This window comes from Monodon monoceros, unplaced genomic scaffold, assembly GCF_005190385.1.
Source record: "Monodon monoceros isolate NGI ecotype Baffin Bay Population unplaced genomic scaffold, NGI_Narwhal_1 Super_Scaffold_16, whole genome shotgun sequence".
Lineage (NCBI taxonomy): Eukaryota > Metazoa > Chordata > Mammalia > Artiodactyla > Monodontidae > Monodon > Monodon monoceros.
In genome coordinates, this window is record NW_021703772.1 from 73,172,095 (window position 1) to 73,179,743 (window position 7,649).

Below are 7,649 nucleotides of genomic sequence, written 5' to 3' on the forward strand. Positions count from 1 at the left end.
CATCATGGTTTTTCCCATTTTTAATAAATGGCACAGCCATATAAATTCACCCACATGTTCAAGCTGGCAACTTCCCTACTCCTTCCCACTCCAGCATCAAATCCATCAGCAGTGCTATCAGTTCTGCCTCCAAAACAGCCAAATCTCAAACCTGTGCTGCTTCCCTTTCCTCTCGGCCCTCCTGAACCCGCATCCACTATTTCCCACCCGGGTTACAGCAGGAGCATCACCACTCTCCCTGCTTCTTCTCTTGACTCTTAATCCCCATTCTTTACACAGCAACCTGAGAATTCTTTTTACAGTATAACTGAGGCCAAGTCATTCCCTTCTTAAAACTTTTCAGTTTCCTCAGTGCTTTCAGGATAAAGACCCAGAGATTCAGCATATTCTGCAAGGCTAGGTCTGGACTTGGCATGCTTTGGAGAGGTTAGTGCGAGCTGTGGCCTCTGAGAAGAGTGACCTGGGACCCAATTACAGGGCAGTGCAAGGTGACTGTTCAAAGTGTGGGCTGCTGGGCAGGTGACAAGAGACCATGACAGGCTTCTTGGGATTCCTTCTGGAAGGCGACCCAGTAGAAGAATGGACTCCCCATTCCTGTGGGTGGGAGGTATGATAGGACAGTAAAGAAAACGTGACTAATGTCGTGGGAACAGGTTATTGAGGTCTGGGGACATATTGGTGATACACCCAACCTGGGGTAGGAAACAGCTTCCCTGTAAATCAAACCCACCCCCTTTCTCTTAGTCTCAAATTCGAGATCCCAAAATTGTACAACATATACCTAATAATGGCTTCTGTTTATCAAGTACCTGCTAAGGGGCTGTCTTTATGCTGGGCACTTAACGTATTTGATTACAGCAAACTTATTGTTATCTCCATTAAAAAAATTTTTTTTGTTGGAGTGTAACTGCTTTACAATGTTGTGTTAGTTTCTGTTGTACAGTGAAGTGAATCAGCTATATGTATACATATGTCCCCTCCCTCTTGGACCTTCATATGTGGAAACCCAGGCTCAAAAGTTTACTAAAAGTTAAATGATTGATAAGGCACACACTTTAAAAAATTACCAAATTACCTTTCTTAATGAAGGGAAGGGACTGATCTCGTGTTTAACTTATCACCAAATAATGTATCATATAAGACTGAGTGTTTGTTTCTTATCAGTCTCTCACTAGAATGAGAGAGCCCCGTGAGGGCAGGGGCACTGTTTACTTCATGGCTGCCTTCCTAGCACATCCAACAGTGACTGATCACAGCAGTCCTTAAATAGGGATTTGTCCACGGACTGAAGAAATGATTGAAAGAATGAATTTTGACAGCTGCTCTAATTACTCAGTGCATTTGATTCCGAGCTTTACAAAAATAGGAAAAATTAGTGTGAATATCTTTGTGTCCACAGATGTGGTTTTGGATATTTTGTCTTATACTCTCCACTCAAGAGCTGCTATTAAAATATAACTATGCCTGTTCAACCAGAGATTTCCATTAGCAATGAGAATTAATTAAATTATGAGTCATCAGCAGATAACATACTAAGGCAGATTATCCCCCCAACAATTATTGTTTTCTGTTTTCCTAATTATAACAATAACATAATAAAGAACACAAGCTAGATTTATTAACTTTACAAAACAAGGTATGAACTGTTATGAAAAGATTTCCAAGATATATTTTTAGTGGAAAAAAAAAACCCAAGATACAGAATAATGTTCATGGTATGCTTTTATCCCAGGGGATAATAATAAGAATAGTTACTGAGAGCTGACTATGTGCCAGGCACTATATTATACCCTCTCATTTAATTTGTTTAACAATATCATGTTGTTAGTACAATACCTCCATTTTAAAGAGTGCTTTTCTTTTTTTTAGTTTTTATTTTGAAACAAGCCCAAACTTAGAAAAAGGTTGCAACATGCAAAGTATACACAAACTCATACAGGTACATTTTACGTATATTTACCCTGTATCTACATATATTAAAAACCATGAGGTCATATGAATATCTATAACTCAATTCTTTTTTTTTATAATGAATTTTATTTTTATTATTTACTTTTTAATTTTTGGCTGCATTGGGTCTTCGTTGCTGTGCACGGGCTTTTTCTAGTTGTGGTGAGCAGGGGCTACTCTTCATTGTGGTGTGCGGGCTTCTCATTGTGGTGGCTTCTCTCGTTGCGGAGCACGGGCTCTAGGTGTGCAGGCTTCAGTAGTTGTGGCGTGCAGGCTCAGTAGTTGTGGCTCGTGGGCGCTAGAGCACAGGCTCAGTAGTTGTGGCTCATGGGCTTAGTTGCTCTGCGGCATGTGGGATCTTCCCAGACCAGGGCTCGAACCCGTGTCCCCTGCACTGGCAGGCGGATTCTTAACCACTGGACCACCAGGGAAGTCCCTATAATTCAATTTTTATATCAAGTTTTAGTTTTCTCTCCTTTTATATATTTACTTCTCTTTTCCAATAATAAGAATCCTAACTTCAATTGTCCTCAGTGTACTTTTATTTTAGTTTTTTTACTAATTGGTTATTACTAGCTCTTAACTTCTTAAAAAATTTTTAAATTTATTTTTGGCTGCATTGGGTCTTCATTGCTGCACGCGGGCCTTCTCTAGTTGTGGTGAGCAGGGGTTACTCTTTGTTGGGGTGCGTTGGCTTCTCATTGTGGTGGCTTCTCTTGTTGCGGAGCACAGGCTCTAGGCACACGGGCTTCAGTAGTTGTGGCATGCGTGCTCTAGAGCACAGGCTCAGTAGTTGTGGCGTGGCATGTGGGATCGCCACAGGCCGTGCTTAGTTGGTCCGCGGCATGTGGGATCTTCCCGGACCAGGGCTTGTACCCGGGTCCCCTGCATTGGCAGGCGGATTCTTAACCACTGCGCCACCTGGGAAACCCCTCAATATACTTCTTATTAAATTGATCCCCTGCATATAACCAACCTCCTGTCACTTCTGCTGTCCCCATCCCTGGTAAGGATGTCTTTCTCTTTCACCTGTCTCCCACACCCCACAGCAGCCCCTCCTGTACCCCCTTTCCCTCCCACCCAGGCTCCACCACCCCTACCAGCACAAAGCTCTGAGACCCTCCTTCCTCTGTGCCTGGCTCTCCCTACTCCACTTAGAATGTGACACTCCATGCCCCCAGCCAACCCCAACACAACAGGGACAGCTCCCTTTTGCCCATTCAGGGGTAGCCATAAGAAAGTGGCTCCTGGGGATCCAAAGTTTTGAAACTGGGTCAAGCTTAACATGTGTTAGCATCTTGGTGGCCCATTTTTGAAAAAAACAGAATCATGGATGGCCATTTAGCCAGTCATTTGCATGAGGATGAAGCATGGAAGGTGAAAGAAGAAGAAGAAAAAAAGAAAGGAAAAAAATATTGTATCAGCGAGGAAAGTATTTCATGAGCTGAATCGCAAGCAGCCAAGTCACCACGGATGTCACAATAGTGTTGCCAGCTAATAATGGGCTGCTTCTTAACTGTCGGGAAATGCAAACAGCACAACATTAAAATGGTTCTATTTTTTTCCATCCTTACAATAGCAACACAGCAACAGAGTGCTGATCTCCGAAAGACAAAGGCTGTGAAAATAAACATGCACTTGAGCCGGGGGCACTTAGGTTATGAATTTTCTTTTGAAATATTAGGTAATATATCTAAAATATTCAAACCAACCCGGGACCATCTCTTGAGGTACCAGTCTGAGATCACCCACCAATCTCAAATGGCTCAGCAAAGCTTTCGGTCATCCAGACAGCTGGGCTTCCTCTTTTCCTTACTTGCTTTGGCTGAGTTGCTTCCAAGGTGTTTCAGAGAACAACATGCCAGATTCAAATAAGAGCAGACACCCGGGCCAGGCCTGCATTTTCCTCTAACTGCGTTACTAGGCAGCTGCTTGGCCTCTGGTTCATCTGCCGCAGCCAAAGCCAGGCTAAGTCCTGCTCTTTCTCTGTAATTGCAGGATCGCCTGTGGTTCCTGAGTTGAAAGTTTATCTTTAGTTCTACTCCCTTCCCGTTTTGTTGTTACTTTGCTCGTTCCCTTGACTTCATTTTTATCCATATATTTTTCCAACGATGTGTTTTTACCTCATCTCCCTCTCTTTTATTTGTATCATTATTTTTTATTACCTCTGCCCACATCCCTGGCTTCCTCTCTAAGGACTTTGGAAAATGGGGTAAATTTTGTGTCTGTGGAAGATGCTGAGAGGCAGATCTTTAAACCTAACCCCAGTTTTCTCCTCCCATTTGAGTCCACATAAGGTGACAGCTCTCCTTTCTTGATGCGAATTCTTTCCAATCCACCAGTAAAGCTGCCCCTTTCAAGAAATGGCTTGACTGAGGATGCACTCAAGGTTCACAACTAACGAACAAAACCTCCTGTTAGGAGACCGCAAATTTCCAGGCACTTGTGACCTCATTGTCATAAATACGAACTGTATCTAGCAGTCTTCTACCCCATTCCAGGTTATAGAAGTTCAGTGTTCCCTACCTTAGGACCAGGGAAATCCTGAAAAGACATAGGTTTTGTGATCATGACCAGGAATAGATTATTCTTAGAACAGAGACAAAATGATGAGTCCAAAGGGACTGGGAAATCAACCAATAGGGTCAAATAGGTGTGATACATAACACCCAGAGAGAACCATCCAAACTAAGACGACCTAGGGCATGCTGGACATTCTCCATTTGTTTCTGTAGTCTACTCTTTGCCACCCTTCTCCGTGTCCCAGGCAGCAGGCTGGCCTTGGACTGGAATGACAGGCTCCTGTGCCCTTTGGCTTCCTGTTAGATTCACCCAGTGGGAAACACAGGAGATCAGGAAGAGGTAGAGGTCAGGGTATTTATTCACTGGCTCCCTCTCCATGGGGTCACAGACTGGCTGAATATTCCAGCTCCTGTCATGTGTCTTCTTTCTCTGGTTTCAGTCACCATTCTGTCCTTTGTCGCTTCAGGCCTTGGAGAATAATAGTACCCTTCTATTAGCCCAGGTTACTGCACTACCCCTTGAGATTTCCCTATAACCTGCCAACACCTTTGTTAATAATTCCTTTTTTAAACTCTTGTCAAATTACCCAACTCAAGTGGACCATCTGTTTCCTGCTACTAATTTGATGCTTACACAAGATCTCTGCTTAGGCAAGGCAGAAACAGGTATTTTGGAAAATTGTAATGGGAGATGATCAGGACCCAGCTACCTGGAAATTGAGGCCCCACAGGTAGGAATTTAAGTTACTCTTGACACAGAGGGACAAAGGAGAAACTTCCTTATTGAAAATTAGTGATGCAGAGAAGTGAAGAAATTTACTGACACCTGGAGGTACCAAGCTCGGATTATTGATAATAACGTAAGATTTACTGTGCTTTTATCATAGGCCAGACATTGTGCTATGCTCTTAATACATTATTACATTTTAGATTATTTCACCCACTTTACTGGGTGAGAAAACTGGGTGCATTGATCATTGCTGTTTTGTCTACCCAGCATCCCTCCCTCAACATCTTCCAGTAACAAAACTGTTTTCTGCAAGGAACTCATTTTACATGTTTTAGGTAGGGCTAACTTTGGCCTTGCCAGAGTGCACCCCTCATGTGCAATATTTGGTTCAGTGATGAACATGTAACCCAGACAGACCAGTAAATCTTCCTTGAGTTGTTTTTGGGTTTTTTGTTTGATTTTTTGTTTGTTTTACAAATTTATTTATTTATTTATTTTTGGCTGCTTTGTGTCTTCATTGCTGTGCACAGGCTTTCTCTAGTTGCGGAGAGTGGGGCCTGCTCTTTGTTGCGGTGCGTGGGCTTCTCATTGTGGTGGCCTCTCTTGTTGTGGAGCATGGGCTCTAGGCGCATGGGCTTCAGTAGTTGTGGCTCGCGGGCTCTAGAGAGCAGGCTCAGTAGCTGTGGCACATGGGCTTTGTTGCTCCGCGGCATGTGGGATCTTCCCGGACCAGGGTTCGAACCTGTGTCCCCTGCATTGGCAGGTGGATTCTTAACCACTGTGCCACCAGGGAAGTCCCCTTCCTTGAGTTTTGATATATGAACTTAGGGAAAGAGCTAGAAGGATAATGATGTTAGCTGCCACTTCTCGTGGCCACCTTTCCCTAGGCTTGGAGGAAGCCATCTCCAGTAAGAAATCATACAGTGTTATGCAAAGAGAACCAGCAAGAAGAGATAGATGGAGAAAGCCAAGAGCAAGCCCAGGAGAGATGACCTCATTTCCGCCTGCATCCACTGTCGTCAAGTAGCTTCTATCCCTAGGTTTTTCTTATGAGCCAAAAAATATATTTTTTTTTACTTAATGTCAGCTGAGTTTCTGTTATTTATCATCAAAAATATCCTATAGGGCTTCCCTGGTGGCGCAGTGGTTGAGAGTCCGCCTGCCAATGCAGGGGACACGGGTTCGTGCCCCAGTCCGGGAAGATCCCACATGCCGTGGAGCGGCTGGGCCCGTGAGCCATGGCCGCTGAGCCTGCGCGTCCAGAGCCTGTGCTCCGCAACGGGAGAGGTCACAACAGTGAGAGGCCTGCATACTGCAAAAAAAAAAAAAAAAATCCTATAAATATATTGAGGTTTACTTAGAGATCCTTCAGCTGAGCAGTGATCAAGACATGTGTGTGAGGAAACCACCCAAGGTTGGGGAAAGACACTCAAATGGAGCAGGTGGAACCATCCTCAGAGCCCACATAGATTCAGAAATAGTTGGTGATCCCACAAGCCAGAATGAAAAAACTTTCTGATACATGGGACACCATGTAGAGTACTCAGAAATGTATTACATGGTTAGTAGGGAAAAACATCAGTCCTCAACCGTGTTTAGTCCTGCATAACAAACCCTTAAACGCAAGCGTTAAAAGGATCAAACTGTTTCTAAGTAACTTAACTATATCCTAGAACAAAGCTCAAGAATACATATAGAAATACAAGAATATGCAGCATCTAAAAATGTAAAGGTCACACTTGCTGGTATCCAATCAGAAATTACCAGGCATGCAAAGAAGTAGGAGAATATAACCCACATGATGGAGAAAAACCAATTAAAACTAACCCAGAATGACACAGATAATAGAACTAAGTAGTCAGGGGTGTGGTAACCACGTGTTCAAGAAAGTAGAGGAAGCCATAAATGTGTTAGGGGAAAAAAACGGATGATGGCATGAAAATGACCCAGATCAAACTCCTAGAGTTGAAAAATACAAGTCTAAAATGAAAAATATACTGAATGGAATTAAGTGCAGATCAGACACTGAAGGATAAAGCATTAGTGAATTCAAAGATATGTCAATAGAGACTATTCAGAATAAAACCCAGAGAGAAAAATGACTAAAAAAAATCAGTAGAGCATCAGTGAGTTGTGGGACCAGCCCAAGCAGCCTCCTATACATGTAATTATAGTCCCCAAAGGAAAGGAGAGAGAATAGGGGACAAAAAAAGGATTTGAAGAAATAATGGCTGAAATTTTTCCAAATTTGTTGAAAAATGTAAACATCCAGATCTAAGAAACTCAGTAAACCCTAACGGAAAGAAGCATGGAGAACCCGTACCAAAGCACATCATAATCAGATCAGGGAGCCTGTCTCAGTGGCAGCACTCCTGACAGTCATCCCTGGCCTTCCAATGAGGGCAACCACAGGGTGTTTTAAAGATGCAGATATTCTTTTTTTAGTT